The following is a 21,744-nucleotide window of genomic DNA, read 5'->3' on the forward strand; positions in this document are numbered from 1 at the left end:
ACAAGGCCTTGAGCCGGCGCAGGGAAAGAGGCAGCGGGATGCTTGGGCAGAGTGTCTGTCTCAAGCGTGGGACGAGGGGGAAGAAAGGGGGAGATTTGGGCTCGAGGGGCTCCCTGCGGATGTGAGTGAAGGGAATACCGGAGCCTGGGACGGGGTCCCCAGGAGAAGGCCAGGGATGGGGCTAAAGGGGACGTGGGAGAAGGGGGCCTGGGTCCGCTGGGCAGGGAGGGGAAGGAGGGAGGAGAAAAGGGGATCTCCAAGCGTTGCATTGAAAAGGGGGTCTGGGAGCTGGAAAGGGCATCGGGAAGGGACTAGAGGGTATGTGCACACATGGTGAGTGTATGTGTGTATAGATACGCCCCTTGTTCTATAGACATCACACGCACACACCTCTGGGTGGGAGGCTGCGGACAGTCCAGGTGTGGGGTCTGCAGTGGAGGAAGGCAGCATACCAGGAATCTCAAAACTTTTCTGACGGAGAGCTGACACTTAGGATCGCTTTCTAAACAGCTTAAACCAGTGCTAAGACATTTGGGTTCTCCCGGATAAGGTAAAACCGAGGGCAGGCGATCCTAGGGTTGGGGCAGCTATGAAGGTGACGTAAAGGGGTGGTTAGGGCGGGGGAAAAGAATCTTGGAGGGTTGTGGGGAGTCAGGAAGAGCTGGGCATGGCGCATGGGATAAAAAGCAGAACCGGAGGTTCGGGTAGGGAGTTCTCAGGGGAAACGGAGACGTGGCAAAGAAGGAATTGGGAGATTCAGAGCCAAGGTGAAGAATAGGAGACAGGAAAGAATCGGGGGCTATCCAGGGGCTTCAAGGCCATCTATAGAAACCGGGAGGTGGGGAGGAAGGACTGCTTTGGTTTTATGGGATTTTACTGGGGTGTGGTGAGAATCAAATGAATATGCAACTTTCCAACCAAACAGCTCCAATTTGAGCTGTTTTAATTCCAATAAAATACAAGTGTCTTGAAGGCAGGCAGGAGCTGTTTGATTTTTGCCTTTGTATGCACATGTCTGGACCAGAGTAGATACTTTAGAAACACTTAAGCTCAATTGAACTATATTAGGAAGCAAGTCCTTCCTTATGTAGAACTAAAACTTGCCTGTCCAGGTACCTTTCAACCTTAATTCGAATCTCCTAAAGTCATCTTTGGGGGCCAAGCAGATTTCAGCTAATCCCCTTTCTACCAGACAAATGCCTTGTTTCATGGCCAGTTCTTATAGAAGATTTTTCAGTCCTCTTACCATCTGGGTCACTGTCCTCTAGCAACACACTAGCTTGTCACTGGCCTTCCTAAAATGTAGCACCTAGAGCTGGACCTTCTAGTTGGCCAGAACCGTGATCTGCAATTCTCTATTCAGGGGCGATTAGAACTTTTTTCATATGATTATTGATAGTTTTGATTTCTTTATATGAAAACTGCCTTATTCATATCTCTTGATCATTTGTGAATCGAGGAATGATTTGATTTCTTATAAATTTAATTTAGATCTTTGTATATTTGAAAAATTAGGCCTTTGTTAGAGAATTTTGTTATAGATATTTGTTCCCAGTTTGTTGCTTCCCTTCTAATTTTGGTTGCATTGGCTTTGTTTGTACACAATTTTTTAATTTATTATTATCAAAATTATTCATTTTACACCTTGTAATGTTCTCTATCTCTTGCTTAGTCTTAAATTCTTTCCTTTCACACTATTCTATATTCACCTAATTTACTTATAATTTCCCTCTTTAAGTCATGTACTCATTATGAATTTATCTTGGTTTATTTAGAGTGTGAGATGTTGATCTAAACCTAATTTTTCTCAAACTGTTTTCCAATTTTCAAAGCAGTTTTTGTCAAATAGTGGGTTCTTGTCCCAAAAACTGGGATATTTGGGTTTATCCTACATTATCTTGCCGAGGTCATTTTACCCCAAGTCTATTCCACTGATCTATCCCTCTATCTCTTAGTCAGTACCATATTGTTTTGATGATCATTACTTTGTAGTTCATTTTAAGATGTGGTACTACGAGCCTCCCATCCTTCACATTTTTCCCCATTGGTTCCCTTGATTTCTTGATCTTTTGTTCTTCCAGATGAACTTTGTTATTATTTTTTCTAATTTTATAAAAATTTTTTGGTAGTTTTATAGGCATGGCATTGAAAAAGTAAATTAATTTAGGTAGGATTATCATTTTTATTATATTAGCTTGTCCAACCCATGAGCAATTAATGTTTTTCCAATTGTTTCAATCTAGTTTTATTTGTGTGAAGTGTTTTGTAGTTGTGTTCATTTAATTCCTGAGTTTCTCTTGACAGATTCCCAAATATTTTATATTGTCTAGCTAGAGTGATTCTAAATGGAGTTTCTCTTTCTAACTCATGCTGCTGAGTTTTATTGGAAATATGGGTTTATTTGGATCTTGCAACTTTGCTAAAGTTATTAATTATTTCCATTAGTTTTTTAGTTGATTTTCTAGGATTCTTTAAGTATACCATCATATCATCTACAAAGAGTGATAGTTTAGTTTCCTCATTGCCTACTTTAATCCCTTCAACTCCTTTTTCTTCTCTAATTGCTACCACTAGCATTTCTAGTACAATGTTAAATAGTAGTAGAGATAATGGGCATCCTTCCTTCACTCCTAATCTTATGGGGAAGGCTTCTAATTTATCCCCATTGCAGATGATATTGCTCATGGTTTTAAATAAATACTACTTATTATTTTGAGGAATGGCCCTTCTATTCCTCTACTTTCTAGTGTTTTCAATAGGAATGGGTGTTATATTTTGTCAAATGCTTTTTCTGCATCTATAGAGATAATATGGGATTTCTGTTAGTTTGGCTGTTGATATGGCCACTTATGCAAATGAGTTTTCCTAATATTAAACCAATCTTGCATTCCTGGTGTAAATCCCACCTGGTAATAGTGAATAATCCTTGTGATAACTTGCTCTAGTTTCTTTGCTAATATTTTGTTTAAGATTTTTGCATCTACATTCATTAAGGAGACTAGGCCTATAGTTTTCTTTTTCTGTTTTTGGTCTTCCTGGCTTGGGAATCAGTACCATACTTGTGTCATAAAATCAATTTGGTAAGACTTGTTCTTTGCTTATTTTGTCAAATACTTTGTATAGTATTGGAATTATTTGTTCTTTAACTAAACAGTTAAACAATAGAATTCACTTGTGAATCCATCTGGCCCTGGGAATTTTTTCTTGGAGTTCCTTGATGCTTTGTTCAATTTCTTTTTCTGAGATGGGGTTATTTAAGTATTCTATTTCCTCTTTTGTTAATGTAGGCAATTTATAATTTGTAAATATTTGTCCATTTCACCTAGATTGTCATATTTACTGCCATATAATTGGGCAAAAGAGCTCTTAATAATTGCCTTAATTTCCTCTTCATTAGAGATGAAATTGCCTTTTTCATTTTTGATACTGTTAATTTGATTCTCTTCTTTTTTAAAAATTAGATTAACTAGTACTTCATTTTATTTGTTTTTTCTCAAAGAACCAATTCCTTGTATTATTTATTAGTTCAATAGTTCTTTTACTTTCAATTTTATTTAATTCTCCTTTGATTTTTAAGATGTCAAATTTAGTTTTTATCTGGGAATTTGTTCTTTTTTCTAGTTTTTTTTAATTGCATGCCCATTTCATTAATCTCTTCCATCTCTATTTTGTTGATATAGGCACTTAGGGATAGAAATTTTCCCCTGAGTACTGCTTTGGCTATATCCCATAGATTTTGATATGTTGTCTCTTCATTGACATTCTCTTCAGTGAAATCAGTAATTGTTTCTTTGATTTGTTCTTTGACCCAACAGTTTTGAAAAATTCCTAGAGATCACAAAAACTTGATTCTATTATCTGATTAAATAGAAAAGAAATCCTGAGAGTCAGGAAGAATATCTGATAGGAATCAGAGAGTTAACAAAAGTTGCAGTCCCTTCAATAAGCTTCATTTGGTCACTTAGCTGATTGCTTTTTGTGAAGGAACTTGTAAGCCAATGTTTAAAACATTTGTTCTACTCTTGTTTTGTGGATTGACTGAGCTTTCTTTGGTTCATTTACACTTAAATAAACCCTTAAGGTAAATGGCTTCTCTGAATCAGTTTAGCCTTTGACTGATTCCACAACTCTGTGTGTGTGTGTGTGTCTTTTCTTTATACACTTATAATTTCTATTTTTGCCCATTTTTCTTCCAGTCCCTGGCTTCCCTTATTGGCCAGTAGAATCCACACATGTATTGTTGAGGCTGGTCTGCAACAACTAGTATGGTTTCCTCCTTAAGCTCCTTTAAAAATCTGGACGCTATACCATTTGGTGCATATATGTTGGGTACTGATATTTCTTTACTATACTACCTTTTATCAAGATATAATTTCTTTCCTTATTTCTTTTAATCAAATCTATTTTTACTTTAGCTTTGTCTGAGATTATGATTGCTATTCCTGCCTACTTGGTTGTAGTTGCAGCCTAATAGATTCTGCTCCAGCATCTTACCTTTACCCTGTGTGTAGGTCTGCCTGCTTCAAGTGTGTTTCTTGTAAACAACATATGGTAGGATTCTGTTTTTTAATCCATTCTGCTATCCATTTTCATTTTATTGGTGAGTTCATCCTATTCACATTCACAGTTATGATTACTGTCAATGTATTCCCCTCCAGTTTTACTTCCTTCTTTAATTCTGAACTTTCTTTTTTCATTCTTTCCCTTCTCTCCAATGTTTTGCTTTTAGTCAGTCTAGCTTTTCTTTTCTCTCTAAACCAATTCCAATAAGAGTACAGTTTAAGTATTACCTGTCACCAACCTCTTCCTTCCATTATATTGGTCTTCTCCCACCACCACCTGTGCTTCTTTATGTGATATATTTTGCCCCATTTTATTTATCATTTCTCACTTTTCTTAGTATTATCCTCTTTTCACACCTAGTTTTATATATTTTTGATATATCATAATAAATAGCTTACTACCATACCCTCTATGTACAATCCCTCTAACTACTATGATGATACCAATTTTTAAGAGTTATAGATATCATCTTTCCATATAGGACTATAAGCCATTTGACCTCATTAAATCCCTTAATTTTTTTTTCTTTCTCATTTGCATTTTTATGTTTCTCTTGATTTTGTATTTGGGCCTCAAATTTTCTGTTTCAGTCTGGTCTTTTCTTCAGGAATTCTTGGAAATCTTCTATTTTATTAAATGACCATACTTTCCCCTGAAAGAATATAGTCAGTTTTTCTGGGTAGTTTATTCTTGGTTATAGACCCAGTGCCCTTGCCTTCCGGAATATATTTCCATGCCTCCCGGTATAATTTGACAATATGGCTAAAGGAAGTACAAGAAATCTGGTGGCTTGATGAAAAGGCATGGGCTGTGATCCTGGAGCTTTAATTCAGACACAAGTTTATTTTCTACTGTCTTGATCATCTTTGAAGTGTCCACACTCAGAGTCAACAACCCAAATTTGTCCACCTACTCATTTGGTCTCCCCCTCTTCTGTAGTTGGAGTCAGCTCAAGCTGTATCTGTATGGAGTTGTCCTCATATTTATTGTGCTGTTTCTGATCAATGAAACCACCATCATCTACTGGGAAATGGAGAACGATGTCAAGAATGTATTCAGTTTCATTAGTCTTGACCTCAAGTTAATGTTCCTTACCCTTAATTTGCTTCTCTTTGTCAAATTCAGGTTGGCCAATGACATCCTTGGTTTTTACCTTCAGGACCCAGATGATTTCACCCCATTTCTTGTAATTTCCCTTGTGGATCATGGCCTGGCCATCATTCTAGGCTTCTTGGGCTTCCTGACCATTCTGAAGACTCTGACATATTTGAGATCCTTCTATGATGTCCAGCTGACTGAGACAGCCATTCTGGTGGCCTTGCCAGGTATCTTCCACCTTGTCCTGCTTATGGGCATGTACATTTTTATGTATATGACCTTTGGCTATCTTGTGTTTGGCCATCACCATCACCATACTAGGACATGAAAACTTCACAAACAAATTCAAAAAAACCCAGAAATAATAAATACAACTTTTTCAGATTATAATGAAATAAAACTATCATCAATAAGGATTCATGGAAATATAAATTAAAAATTTATTAAAAACTAAAATAATCTGATTCTTCAAAAGTGGTGGGTCGAAGAACAAATTATATAATCAATGATTTCATTAAAGAGATTTCATTAAAGAATGACAATGAAGAAACATGTCAAAATTTGTGAGATACAGTCAAAGCAGTAGTTAGGGGAAAATTTATATCCCTGAATACTTAGATCAATAAAATAGAGAAAAAATAGATCAATGTGAACCTTAAAAATTCCCAGACCCTACTTCATAAGATTGGATTAAGACCATTACCCATTTGGGCAGTGAACTCTACTTAGATAAGGAATGTGAGAACTCTACTTCACCTACTTAAGTCTGCCCTAGGGGAAGATAAAGTTGTAAACTCTTTTCTGAACAATGAAAAGTACTTAAACCCATACTTATAATAAGCCAAAAAAATTCTTAAGATAAGTACCTATAAAGGTCAAGCAACTTGTAAATTTACAAGGAACAAAAAGCTGAGAAACTTACTCAGAGCTTCCCTAGTGTGAATTACTCAAAAATTTACACCTTCTTAGGTGTGGACTAAGAATGGTCTGTCCTTTGAAAAATGTCTACTGTGATTGGTAGATGGAAGAACTTAGGGGAGGTGACATAGGAGAAAATTTCCTTTATAAGGAAATGAAAATCTGTGATTAAAGACAATCTCTAAGGAGGCTGTTGGAAAACAGTCTCTAAGGAGGCTGTTGGGAGAGAGCTCTGGAAACAGGCTCTTGGGACAGTCTCTGGCTGGAACTCCCTTTGAGGAGGACTCTGGCTGGAACTCCCTCTGAGGAGACTCTGTCTCTCTCAGGTCTCCCTCGGGACAGTCAGCTGGGAAAGGCTGCCTTGAAGGGTCTCTCTCAGGACTCTCTCTGGGACATTCGGATTCACATTCAGATTCAGATTAGGATTGAGCTGGTGAAGTCAGTTGAGATGATGCTGGCCTGGTGTCACTAGAATCCTTGCTTGGACAGATCTTATGGTGAGTGATTAAGGACTCACTGATCTTTCTCTTAAGGGCTTAGGCCTGGGTTGGCCAGGGCTGCCTTGGGATGGCCTATCCCTTTCTCATTATTCCCTCTTTTTCTCTCTTTCTCTCTTTCTTTAATTCCTCATTGTATTATTAATTAAATTCTCTATAAAACCCAGTTGACTTGGGTATCTTCATAATTGGGAATATTTCCCTGGGGACCACCTTATATATTTGATTTAAAAACAAGACATATTTTCTGCGGTCACAACTTACTCATCCACTCTTATATCTACTACAATTTAAGTCTTCCACTATTTTAATCACTACAGTTTATGACCTCAACTACTTTAATTATTATCAATGAATTTTCAATGAATATCAATGAATTTAATTAATATCAATGAATTGGGTATGCAACAAAAAAATGGGAAAAGAACACATTTAAAATTCTCAACTAAATATTAAATTGGAAATCCTAAAAATCAAAGGAGAAATTAATAAAATTGAAAATAAGAGAATTTTTCATTAATAAGACTAGTTCATTTTAAGAAAAAAGAAATAGTAAACTTAGAGAATCCTAGTGAATCAATTAAAAAAGTAGTTAAGGAGGAAGGTGGGTAGCTCAGTGGATTGAGAGCCAGGCCTAGAGACAGGTGGTCCTCGGTTCAAATCTGGCCTCAGACACTTTCCAGCTGTGTGACCCTGGGAAAGTCACTTAACCCCCATTGCCTAGCCCTTACCACTCTTCTGCCTTGGAACCAATACATAATATTGACTCCAAGATGGAAGGTAAGGGTTTTAAAAAAAAGGAAATACAGGTTCAAATTCCACCAGCATTGACTCACTGGAAGTGAGTGGTATCTGAAACAAATTATTTTTTCTCTCCACTGTCATTGCCATCACAGTATTGATTCCAAGACAGAAGATAAGGATTAAAAAAAAATAAAAATAAAAAACTACTTGAAACAATGAGTAACTTTAGCAAAGTTGCAGGATACAAAATATACCCATGTAAATCATCAGCATTTCTATATATTTCCAACAAAGTCTAGCCCCAAGAGTTAAGGAAAAAAGATCCATTTAAAATCATTATTGACAATATAAAATGAATTTGCCAAGATTAACACAGGAATTATATGAACACAATCACAAAACAGTTTTCACAGAAATAAAGTTAGATCTAAACAATTGGAAATACATTAATTGTTCATGGATAGGGCAAGATAATAAAGTAAAAATGACAGTTCTAAGTAAATTAATTTATTTGTTTGGCCAAACTACCAAAAAACTATATGTAGAACTAGAAAATCTAATAACAAAATTCTTCTGGAAGAAAAAATATCAAGAATATCAAAGGAATTAATGAAAAAAAGGTAAAGGATGGTGGCCTAGCAGTACCAGAAATATAGCTGTACTATACAGCAGTAATTATCACAAGAATCTGGTACTGGCTAAGAAATAGAATGATGGATCAATGGAATAGACTAGGGGTAAATGAACTCAGTAATCTAGTGTTTGAAAAACTTAAAGATCCAAGTTTGGGGGATGAGAACTCATTATTTGACAAAAATTACTGGGAAATTTGGAAAAAAGTATGGCAAAAAGTAAGTATAGACCAATATCTCACACCCTATAAGGTCAAATGGGCATATGATTTAGTCATAAAGGGTAATAGTATAATTAAATTAGGGGAACATAGAATAATTTGCCTGTCAGATCTATGGAGAAGGAAATAATTTATGACCAAACAAGATATAGAGAACATCACAAGATGCCAAATGAATAATTTGACTATATTAAATTTAAAAAGGTTTTTACAAAGAAAGTTAATGTAACCAAGATTAGAAGAGAAACAACAAACTGGGGAAAAAATAAGGTCTCATTTCTCAAGTATTAGAGAGAACTATGTTGAATTTATAAAAATACCAGTCATTCTCCAATTGAAAGATGGTCAAAGGATATGAATAAGTGGTTTTCTGATTAGAAATCAAAACTCAAAAATCAGGAAAAAATGTTCTTAATCCTTCTTGATTAGAGAAATACAAATTAAAACAACTCTGGGGTACCACCTCACACCTATCAGATTGGCCAATATGACAGTAAAGTGATAAATGTTGGAGGAAGGGTGGCAAAATGGGGACACTAATGCATTGCTGGTGGAGTTGTGAACTGATCCATCCATTCTGGAGGTCCATTTGGAACTATGCCCAAAGGACTATAAAATAATGCATACCCTTTGACCCAGTAGTGATACCACTACTAGGTTTGTATCCCAAAGGGATCCAAAAAAGGGGAAAAGACTTATTCAAAAATATTATAACTGCTCATTTTGTGATGGCAAAGAATTAGAAACTGAAGGGATGTCCATCAAATTGAGGAATGGCTGAACAAACTGTGTAATATGATGATGATGGAATACTATTGTGCTCTAAGAAATGATGAAGAGGATGATTTTAGGAAGGGCTGACAAGACCTTCATGAAGTGATGCAGAATGAAATAAGCAGAACCAGGGCAACATTGTACACAGTAATAGCAATATTGTGGAGTGATACTCTCAGAACAATTCTGAGGGACTTGTGACAAAGAATGTTATCCACTTTAAAACTTTTGGAGTTGGAATACAGATGAAAGCATATGATTTTTCACTTGTTTATTTGGGTTTTGGTTTTGGTTTTATATGATTATTCACTTACAAAAATGAACAATATGGAAATATGTTTTGCACAATAATAAATGTATGACCCAGATCAAATTGCTTGCCAGCTTTAGGAGGGGGGGGAGGGAAGAAAGGGAGGGAGACAATTTGTATCATAACTTTGGAAAACTTATATGGACACTTGTTAATATGTTCATATTGATAAACACATTTTTAATCTTTAAAAAATGTTGGCTTGACCTACCAATGAAGAATGAATATTTCTCTAGTTCAGATTTATCTTCAGTTGTAGTGTTTATAGTTGCATTAGTTGCATTTGTAGGTATGGTTCTTAAACACTAGATTTCCAAGAACTTTAATTTCTTGTAGAAATTTGTTGATAATATACAGAAAAGATTTCAGTGGCCATAGTTTATATTCTGCAACTCTGCTGAAATTATTATTTAAATTAATTTTGTAGCTTATTTTCTTGGAATTCTGTAAAGTATTCCAATGGCCAAAATCTGCTAGGTTCTGGAAGCCAAGGTGTCAGTGAGCCTGCCCCTCCTTAGTCCTAGAGTAATGGGTCACCAAAATGAATGATACAGACCAAGCTACCATGGAGTTAAAAGTCAAATAGGATGTGGATACAAAGCAGAATGAGACCCATTCTTTTATCACCATAGTCCTGGGAAGGGATCAGGCCAGGGATTGTTATTCTGATTCTAAAGAGAGAGAAACTGAGGTCCAGGAGGTCAGAGCAGCCCACCCATGCTGGGGATGGTGGAGTCTTGGGCCTTCCTTTCTCTCTTTTTTTTTTCCAGTCCTTCTGTACCAGGCCTCCTTTTCCCACATGGGGGACTGTCATGTAAAGAAGAACCGTTGTTAACCGTTGTTATCTGTTGGCTGCCTGTGGAAATACAAGCCCAGCAGCTGTTGGGAAACTTCATCAGCTGTGGCTCCCTTGAGGCTGAATTGTAGGTGACCTCTGCTGCTCATGTGGTTTTGGCTGCCAGGTCATCTTAATCTCATTCCCCAGAAACAGAGTTCATCTCTGGTCCTGTATTCCTCTGAGATACCATCCTTTGCCCAAGGATTTATTCTCTGAGATCTGATAGTCACTTCTGAGCCTTCTCTGACAGTCCTGATAGATGGGATTTCACGTGCAGCTTGGATCAGTCCCATGACCTGTTTTGATCATGGTTAGGGTTTGTGACAATGCTATAATAAGATCTTTCTTTCCTCTTGGTCATGATACAAATTGAATTAGCCTAGTCCAGGTCACTAAATTCAATTCAATTCAATCCAAAATTCTTATTTAGCACTTGTGTCAGATGCTAGGATGTACATGTCAAGTCCACAAGTATTTATACAGTGCTCATAATTAATGCTTGTGACCTCGTGTCACACTTACTGGAAGAATGTGAGCTTTCTGAGAGGAAGGACAATATTGTGTCTGATCTGTGTAGTTTTCCCCACCCCAATCCCACCTGCAAGTTAGAATGGAAGCTCCCTAAGAATAGGGATGATCTTTTGCCTTTTGTGTATCTGCAGCCCTTAGAAACCTGCCTCTCAAAGAACACACAGGGAGGTATGACTCAAGGTAAAGGATGAAAGGGTATTGGCAGTCTGGGTCCCTGGGAGTGGCTGAGTATTTTCTTTACCATCAGTGGTCTAAAGGTGACACTGATTGACAAAATACAACACCCATTCCTATTGAAAACACTAGAAAGTAGAGGAATAGAAGGGCCTTTCCTCAAAATAATAAACTGTATATATTAAAAAGCCACCAGCAAGTATCATATGCAATGGGGATAAGTTAGAAGCCTTCCCACTAAGATCAGGGTAAGGATGCCCATCATCACCACTACTATTTAATATTGTTCCAGAAATGCTAGCAGTAGCAATTAGAGAAGAAAAAAAATTGAAGGGATGAAAATAGGCAATGAGGAAACTAAACTGTCACTCTTTGCAGATGATATAATGGTATACTTAGAGAATCCTAGAAAATAAACTAAAAAACTAGTAGAAATAATTAGATTTTTAGTTAATTAATTTAGTTAATTAAAAAGTTTTCTAGGATTCTATCTATATATCTAGCAAAGTTGCAGGATACAAAATAAAACCACATAAACCATCAGCATTTCTATATATTTCTAATAAAAATCAGCAGCAAGATTTAGAAAGAGAAACTCCATTAGAATCACTCTAGACAATACAAAATATTTGGGAATCTATCTGTCAAGACAAACACTCACATAAATAATACTATATCTAACCAATTGGAAAAACATTGATTGTTCATGGATAGGACAAGCTAATATAATAAAAATGACAATCCTAACTAAACTGATTTATTTATTTATTGCCATACCTATCAAACTACCAAAAAACTTTTAAAATAAAATTAGAAAATTTTATAACAAAATTCATCTGAAAGAACAAAAGATCAAGAATATCAAGGGAATTCAAATCTGGCCTCAGACTCTTCCAAGCTGTGTGTCCTTGGGCAAATCACTTGACCCCCATTGCCTAGCTCTTACCACTCTTCTGCCTTGGAACCAATACACAGTATTGATTTCAAGACAGACAGTAAGGGTTTAAAAAAAAAGAATATCAAGGGAAATAATTTTTAAAATGTGAGGGATAGAGGTCTAGCAGTACTTAAACTTTACTACAAAGCAGTGATCATCAAAACAATATGGTACTGGCTAAGAGATAGAGGGTTGGATCAATAGAATAGACTAAGGGTAAATAACCTCAGCAAGATAGTGTTCAATAAACCCAAAGATTTTGGGAGAACTCACTATTTTATAAAAACTGCTGAGAAAATTGGAAAACAGTTTGAGAAAAATTAGATTTAGATCAACATCTCACACCCTATATCAAGATAAATTCAAAATGGGTAAATGACTTAAATATAAAGAGTGAAATCATAAATAAATTAGGTGAACATAGAATAGTATACCTGTCAGATCTCTGGGAAATGAAGGAATTTAAATATTAAAATAGTGAACATTTTAAAATAAAAAATGAAAATTTTTGATTATATTAAAGGAAAAAGTTTTATACAAACAAAACCAATGCAACCAAAATTAGAAGGGAAGCAACAAATTGGATAAAAAATTTCATAACAAAATTCTCTGACAATGGTCTAATTTCCAAATATATAAGGAACTAAGTCAAATATACATGAAATCAAGCCATTCCACAGTTAAATGGTCAAAGGATATGAATAAACAGTTTTCAGATGAAGAAATCAAAACTATTTAAAATTTTTTATTTTATAATTTTATTTATTTCTAAAATATTTTTCTGTCTTTACATGATTCTTGCCCTCCCTTCTTCCCTCTCCACTCCCAGAGTCAACAAGCAATTCTACTAGGTTGTACAAATGTTGTCACTTAATACCTATTTCCATATTATTCATTTATTATTTTCCTTTACTGTCATATAGACCAATCTGCTAGGTGTAAAGTGGCACCTCAGCATTATTTTGATTTGCATTTCTCTAATTATGAGAGATTTAGGACACTTTTTAAATGTGATTATTAATAATTTTGATTTCTTTATCTGAAAATTACCTATTCATATCCCTTGACCATTTGTCAATTGGGGAATGGTTTAATTTTTTTTTAATATATTTTATTTGATCATTTCCAAGCATTATTCATTAAAGACATAGATCATTTTCTTTTCCTCCCCCCTAACCCCCATAGCCGACGTGTAAATCCACTGGGCAATAGATGTTTTCTTGATTTGAACCCATTGCTTTGTTGATAATATTTGCATTAGAGTGTTCATTTAGAGTCTCTCCTCTGTCATGTCCCCTCAACCGCTGTATTCAGGCAGTTGCTTTTCCTCGGTGTTTCCACTCCCATAGTTTATCCTTTGCTTATGAATAGTGTTTTTTTCTCCTGGATCCCTGCAAATTGTTCAGGGACATTACACCGCTATTAATGGAGACGTCCATTACGTTCGATTATACCACAGTGTATTAGTCTCTGTGTACAATGTTCTCCTGGTTCTGCTCCTCTCACTCTGCATCACTTCCTGGAGGTTGTTCCAGTCTCCATGGAACTCCTCCACTTTATTATTCCTTTGAGCACAATAGTATTCCATCACCAACATATACCACAATTTGCTCAGCCATTCCCCAATTGATGGGCATCCCCTCGTTTTCCAGTTTTTGGCCACCACAAAGAGCGCAGCTATCAATATTTTTGTACAAGTCTTTTTGTCCATTATCTCTTTGGGGTACAGACCCAGCAGTGCTATGGCTGGGTCAAAGGGTAGATATTCTTTTGTCGCCCTTTGGGCATAGTTCCAAATTGCCCTCCAGAATGGTTGGATCAGTTCATGGTTTAATTTTTTTGTACAATTATGAATTTGAGAAATGAGACCTTTGTCAGTTTTTTTATAAATTCTTTTTATCAATTTGTTGCTTCCCTTCTAATTTTGGTTGCATTGGTTTTGTTTGTACAGAAACTTAAAAAATTAATACAATCAAAATTAATCTTGAGCTAATCTTGGTATAGGTTGTAAACTGTTGATCTAAGCCTAATTTCTCCCAAGTTATTTTCCAATACTCCCAGCAGTTTTTGTCAAATGATGGGTTCTTGTCCCAAAGCTGGGATCTTTGGGTTTATCAAACACTATCTTGCTACTGTCATTTATCCCAAGTCCCATTGATCCACCCTTCTATCCCTAAGCCAGTACCATATTGTTTTGAGATCTGGTAAAGCTAGGCTTTAGCATCCTTGACATTTTAAAAATAATTTACTGTGATATTCTTGATCTTTTGTTCTTCAGATGAACTTTGTAATAATTTTCTCTAATTCTATAAAAAAGTATTTGGGTAGTTTGATAGGTAATTGTAGTAAGGGATTTTAGCAGGGGCAAGTTGAGAGCAAGAGATCTTGCAAACCAACATTCCACACAGAACTCTCAGGAGCTGGGAAACTGAACACACAGGCAGTTTTCTGGGAGCAGTTGGTGGACTCCTCTGGAAGGGAGAGGCTCCTGCTTTTTACCTAGCAGTCAAGAGAGCCAAGAGGGTTTCTGTTTGGTATTTCTGGGGTGGACCCAGAGAGCCAGTGATTCCCTTTTCTTTGGCTTTCTTGATATTCTGCCTGTCCTTGTTGCTGCTGTCAAGTGGATTTCAACAGAGCTGTTACTGGGACTACTGCTTGACTTACCTTAATTACTACTTTAAGAATTTAGTTTAGAATAATTATAGAAGGTATAAGGGTTTTAATCTCTGTATTGGGTTAGATGTTAGTTATTCCTTGATCCCCCTTTACTCCTCTCTTTAGCTAAATAAACCTGCTATTATATATATATATATATATATGTGTGTGTGTGTGTGTGTGTGTAGTTAATTTTGAACCCTTCTTTTAACCTACCTATTACATTTGGCAAGTCAGTAGGGCAAAGCTACAGTAATTGACTTAGGCCAGAGTAAAACAGAGAGATCAGTAGGTTGGCAGTTGAAACACCTTGCGACATTCCATTGTCCTTTCCAGCACTTTGTTGCTCTCCAAGGTCCTGGTACATGGAACTCTGACTCTTGATTGACTCAGATAGGGGTTTAAATTTTAAATAGCCCTAAGGCCACTAGCACATGTGGTAGGAAGACATTTTTTGCTGGTTTTTTTTGTGGGGTTCTATTCTTTGGTGTTTGTTATTACTAATCGCAGTGGATAATAATAACACGTATCCTGTGTTTTATAGCAACTTCCTGTACACATTGAACATCATCTCAGGAGACATGGCAAATGTTATTTTGTATTTTTTCTGGGATTTTTCCTACATATCTCTTATGGGATTTTCACCTTGTTTCCCCATTGTTGTTATATTGTTTTAGGATATGAATGAATGGAACCAGTAATGTCTTTGACTGTCAGAACTGTGTTAGCTTATATACCACTAATGTGCTTATATTTAATTGTCTTGTATAAATGTAGAGTTTTGTTTTTTGGTGTTGGTTATAAACTATGTTATGGATAACAAAAGATTCAGAAATGAAGCAGATGATTACGGTAATGAAAGATAAGATAGAAGCAATGGAACAATGTATGAAGGAGAAAATTATTTTACATAATGGTGTTTTGAATGATTTAAAGGATAATGCTATAGATAAGGAAAATAATGAAGGAAATATTAAGAAAATGTCTAAATTGGAAAGGGAGAATGTGAAATGTAATAAAACCCAAGCATTGTTGTTTCCTCTAAGAGAAAGACCTGTACTTACACAAGATGAAGTATATAATGTTAAAGCTCATAAATTGTTTACTCCTGTGGATTTGGAAATGATCAAATGTAGAACCCCATGCTTTTCCAATTGTGGAAGAGAAATGAAGAGAGAGAGGATTTGCAGGATAATCCAGGCATGCAGACCAAGGTGAAGGATCTGATCTGCAAAATCACGGAGAAGATTCCAAACGGAATGTTTCCAGGAGGAGGCAGTTGAAGCTGGCCAGGGGGAGGAATGGATTCTGTTTCTCTCTCTGGGGGTGACTAACCAAGAAAGGAGACTTTGGCTCTGGAGTTTTTTCTGACCAAGGGAGGCAAGCCTGGCTGAAGGGGGGAAGAAGCTGAACTGATCTTGTTAGCTTCTGTCCCAGGCTGAAGGGGGGTTCTGAAATTAGGCTTAGAGACCTTGGTGACTTTCTGGAAAAGAAAAGAAGAATAACAGTTTTCCTCCATTTCTCTGAATGTCCTTGAGTCAAAGCTGTGACTGGACTGACTTCCCAAACCCTCAAATTCTCCTTATAGTTTAGGGAAACCCTCATCCCCATCACCTCAATCCCCATCCTGTTTGTTCCCAATAAACCCCTTTACTTGAGAAAGGAAGAATGAAGAATATTTCTCTGAAATCTTATAGTTCCCCTGAGTTACTTAGAAGGTGGCAGACTAAGACCGGGGGAGGGGAAAGGGAGGCAAAAGGGCTGGGTGAAACCTGGGAGGTGAAAGGAGGAGGTTAAGAAATATATTGATCTACTAGTCATCAGTAAAGATCAGTAGGCAAACCTCAGTGCTTTCCCCTGTAGCAGCATCCCTCTTATCTCAAGAAGCCTCTCTCATCTATCCCCATTATAATTAGGTACCCTCAAGTGTCCCCATACTAACAGCTCTCTAGTCCCAAGTCAGAGTACCCAGTTATTACAACAAGAAATAGTTTCCACACAGATGACCAATTTTAATACACAACCTAATAAATTGGTGAAGGAATTTCAGAGGGCTATAGAGATGACTATGCTGGTCTTTTCCTACTGATGAAAGAATTATTAGCCAAGAGAGAAAGGAATCAATTCATAGAGGAAACCAGAAATAATCCATCTTTGACCCCTTGGCCACAGGATTTTGAAGGTGTGGATATGAATCCATCCCCTGATTATATAAGGATGAAACAGGCTATGAGGTCAATCATTGATATAATGAAGAGGTAAAGAAGAAAATGCCCTAATGCTTGGTCAAAATTTGAGAACATTAAGCAGAAACAGAATGAAACACCAACTAATTTTTTAGAGAGAATAACAGATGCTGTTGAAGTATTTTTAGGCCTTGATGTGTTAGCAAATGACATAATTGCACACATCAAGAGACTATTTGTAAAAAGTGTATGTCCTAAGATAAAGTTATTTAAAAAAAATAATTACCCAGATTGGGAAGAGATGGGTTTGGAAGAATTAAGGAGAAAAGCAACTTATTTATGCATGGATAATGATGATAGATATGAAGATAGGGATACAATAATTGAGGATTTGAAAAAGAAATTAAGAAATGATAAAATAAAGCAAGGGCCAGTGAAATAAAGGAAATAAAAGCAATGGCAGAACTTAGATCTGTGCAACCAAACAACCAGTACAAACCAAGAGAAAGGACATCTGGACCTCAAAGATGTTTCTTATGTAATTGTGTAGGGCATTTTGTTAGGGAATGTAGATTCAGAGGTCAATTTTCTAGGCAACTTAATCAGAATAACGGATATAATGGACAGTATAATAATAATTGGAATAGCAATAATTATCAGAGAAGAAATACTAATAATTTTCCTAATGCTTGCTATCAGGGAGCTCAAGCACCTGATTTAAACACTATGCAAGAGTGGGTAAAATCAGGAGCAAGATCCAAGTATTGCCAAGTAGTTAGTGGGCATAAGGGTGATCAGAACAATGGGGCATGTTCATTATGAAGGTGTACCTGGAGTTCTCAAGTATTTGAAAAATTAAGGGAAAATGAACTGGAGATAAATGGAACTGATTGTAATGGAAATAAGGTTAATGAATTTATAAATAATGTGATTGAAATAAAGGATAATGTAATTAGTACTAATTGTGAGGAAAAAGAAAATTGTAATTTAAATTAGTGAAAAATTCTAATGATTGTGTAATAATGTAAAATAATGAAGAATGTAAATTGGATAAAGATAATGTGATTGTAAATGAGAACAATAATACCAAGGTAGAGGTTATAAAGACCAATGAGAGAAGTGAAAAAGCCGATGATGGTGTTAAAGAGGTGAAATCCTGGAAATATCATGCAATTCAAGCAGATGTAAATTTGGATGGACAGGAAATGACTGAGTTTTGTACTGATGTTACTGTGATAGCACTGGTGTTGGAAACATTTCAACCACTAAATAGTACAGAACCATATGTGTCTGTAACTATTGGACACCAGATTTATGATCTTCTGGTTGATACTAGAGCCAGTAAATCAGTTTTGCAAAGTTTTCCCAAGAATTGTAGAGTTGGTACAATGGAAGTTATAGGTGCTACTGGTAAACCACAAGAGAGTAGCAAAATTACAACCAAAAAAGATTACTTTAGGTCCATTATCTGTGGAACATGTATTTCTGTGTATGCCAGACTGTCCAATGAATCTTTTAGGTAGAAATTTATTATGTAAATTAAGGACAATGATCCAATGTACTGATACTGGTGATATCTCATTACATCTACTAGAAGAATCTGAAAGCTTTTCCATTGCTGTTCTTAGATTCAGTCAGTACAGAGGCTGACTTAGATCCAATCTATCCAATACCTGAGGATATCCCTGAAGGTCTTTGATCAAAGTCTTCCACAGATGTAGGTCTATTGAAATCAGCTACTCCAGTCAAGGTGAGGACTAAGGAAGGACCAGTTCCTTGTGTACCTCAATATCCCTTGACTAAAAGAGCAATTGAGGGTATAAGACCAATCACTGAATCCCTAATCCAGCAAGGGATCATAATACCTTGTTTCTCGGAATTTAATACTCCTATTCTTTTAATCAAAAAGCCAAAGTTAGATCAGAATGGCAAAGTTGTATATCATTTTATACAAAATTTAGGAGCGGTCAATGATTATGTAATTAAGACTCATCCTGTTGTACCAAGTCAAGCTGCTATAATTTCTTCCATTCCAAGTCAGGCAAGATATTTCACTGTGGTAGATTTATGCTCAGCTTTTTACTCAATTCTAATTTATGAGAATTCTCAAAAAATTTTTGCTTTTATCTGGGAAAAAAATTCAGTGGACGTGGACTTTTTTGCTACAGGGATTTACCAATTTGCTGAGCCAATTTTCACAAATAATGAATAGAGATCTGAAAATTATAACATTCAAAGAAAGCAAATTGGTGCATTTTGTGGATGATATTCTTCTTACATCCCCAAATGCTACGGTGTATCTGAGAGACAGCAAGATTCTTTTGTTAGAATTATATAAGCATGGGCATAAAATCTCATAGGCAAAATTACAATGGGTTTTGCCTTGAGTGCAATATCTTGGTTTTGTGTTATCAGAGAGTTCAAGAAGTATCACACAGAAAAGAATAGCAGATATCCAGAAACTGAGTGCTCCTAAGATCAAAAAGCAACTCAGAGCTTTTCTGGGAACAACTAGATTCTGTAGACAATGGATATATATGGAGAGAGAGAGAGAGAGAGAGAGAGAGAGAGAGAGAGAGAGAGAGAGAGAGAGAGAGAGAGAGAGAGAGAGAGAGAATGAACTAACAAAATGCATAACAGATTTAACCAGGAATACAGAACCTGAACCTCTGAAACTAAAGCCTGAACATCTGTAAGCCTTAAGAAAGCTTAAAGAAGCCATTTTAACTGCTCCAGTTTTGGGTATCCCAGACTATACAAAACTATTCCAACTATTTGTCAATGAAACTAAAGATATTGCTTCTAGGGTACTGACAGACTTTAGGACAAAGTTATTGTCCAATTGGATATTATAATTGTCAGTTTGATCCAATAGTTGCAGGTACAGTTTCTTGTCTATGGGGGTATAGCAGCTGCAGCAGTATTAATTCAGAAATCAGCAGATTTAGTTTGGGGATGTCCATTGACTGTATATTGTTCACATCAAATAGAAGCACTCATGAGGAAATTTTGCACTCAAGCTTATTCAGATTAATGAATTTCTAAGTATGAAATTATTCTCCTGGGTAGTGAGAACATCCAGGTGAGGAGGTGTTATGTATTAAATCCAGCTACACTTCTTCCTGATTTGCCAAAGAACAGTGAACCATTACTTGAGTGTGTAGAGGTAGTAGATCTAGGGAATATGCCTAGGATGGATTTGAAAGACACTCCTATTGAAAATCCAGACTTGGTATTATTCATGGATGGTTCTTCATATTTGTGTGATGGAATGTGATGTATTAGTGCTGCAGTGGTCAGAATTTGAGACACTGCAGTATGGCTCATTACCTAGTAACCTAGTGCTCAAGGAGTAGAGTTAGTGGCATTGAAGCAAGCATATCTTCTAGTTGATGGTAAAAGTGCTAATATTTTTATAGACTCTCATTATGCATTTTTAGTATGTCATGCAACAGGATGTAAAAATAGAGACTTGAATCCAGGACTTCAATCCCCAGAAGTCCTTGCTCCACTTCCCCAGAATGCTTTGTAATTTCACTGAATTCTCACCTGGGCCAAGATCGAGATGGGGTATTTAACCTGATTGGAAAGGCTTCTGGGCCTCTCTCTTTTCTTTCCTGTTTCTGCTTGCAAGCAGACGCAGCTCTTTTCATAATGTAGGTGAGGTTGTCTAGGCCAGAGGCCTAGACACATGTTTTCTCTAACCTCTAAAAATATAATACTCCTTGCAGAGAGAAACTAATTTCTACCTGCCTCAGTTTCCCCCCTAAATTTTAACTCTTAAAAGGGAAGATCTGGAAAAAACAAGGTTTTTATTCTGCATCGGGAAAACCAATTGCACATGGAAAAATAATAACTGAGTTGTTGGATGCTATCCAAAAACCCAAACAGCTAGCGGTGATCCATTGTAGAAGTCATACTTGTGGCAGAGATTCAGTCTGTAAAGGAAATCATAGAGCTGATATAACTTTTAAGTTTGCAGCCCGGAATGTTCCAGGGTATGTAATTAATTTGTCAGCTATTGAGTCTGATGATTAGAAAGAGCTTATGTTGAATCAGGAATTCAGAAGGGGAAGGAAGGAGAAATTTGGAGCAAGGGAAGAACATGGAATATGGGTTGCAGACACTGGAAAATCACTGTTACCAAAAGATTTATATACCTATTTGTGTCAAGCCATTCACACAAAAGGTCATTTTGGTACTCAAGCTGTAAAAAGGCAATGAGTAGCACTAGGAATAAGTATTGTTGCAAATAAGATCTGTACAAGTTGTTCTGTTGGCCAAAAATACAATCAAGGTGCATCCAGAAAGTAAGGTTAGAGTGGTAGACCTTTGGAGTTTGCAAATACATTATATAAGCATGCCAAAAGCTGGAAGATACAAGTTTTGTCTTGTAATTGTTGATAGATTAATAAAATGACCTGAAGCTTTCCCATCTAATACTAATATAGCTAGCTTTGTGGTGAAAGTGTTACTTAAAGATATTGTTCCTAGGTTTGGTGTACCAATTACCATGGATTCTGGTAAAGGATCTCATTTTTACACAAGATATTCTGAAAAGAGATTATGAGAATCTAGGAATAACACCTAAATATCATGTTCCTTATCATCCACAAAGTTCAGGTCAAGTGGAGTGTGTGAATAGGGAACTCAAGACTATGGTGGG

At 36.3% G+C, this 21,744-nt stretch overlaps 1 protein-coding gene across 2 annotated transcripts in view; it reads left to right on the forward strand.

The window, feature by feature from the left end:
* The window catches only part of CDPF1 (cysteine rich DPF motif domain containing 1), a 44,324-nt gene that overhangs the window by 571 nt on the left and 22,009 nt on the right, over positions 1-21,744 (forward strand). Inside the window, exon 1 of one of the 2 annotated variants that reach the window (XM_056797615.1) lies at positions 3-121. The exons of the other annotated variant lie outside the window; for it this stretch is intronic. The gene's annotated coding sequence lies outside the window, so the exon portion shown is untranslated. Of the gene's footprint in view, positions 1-2; positions 122-21,744 lie in introns of those variants that run through there. 2 annotated transcript variants of the gene reach the window in all.

This window comes from Monodelphis domestica, chromosome 5 (genome assembly GCF_027887165.1).
Source record: "Monodelphis domestica isolate mMonDom1 chromosome 5, mMonDom1.pri, whole genome shotgun sequence".
Classification (NCBI taxonomy): Eukaryota; Metazoa; Chordata; class Mammalia; order Didelphimorphia; family Didelphidae; genus Monodelphis; species Monodelphis domestica.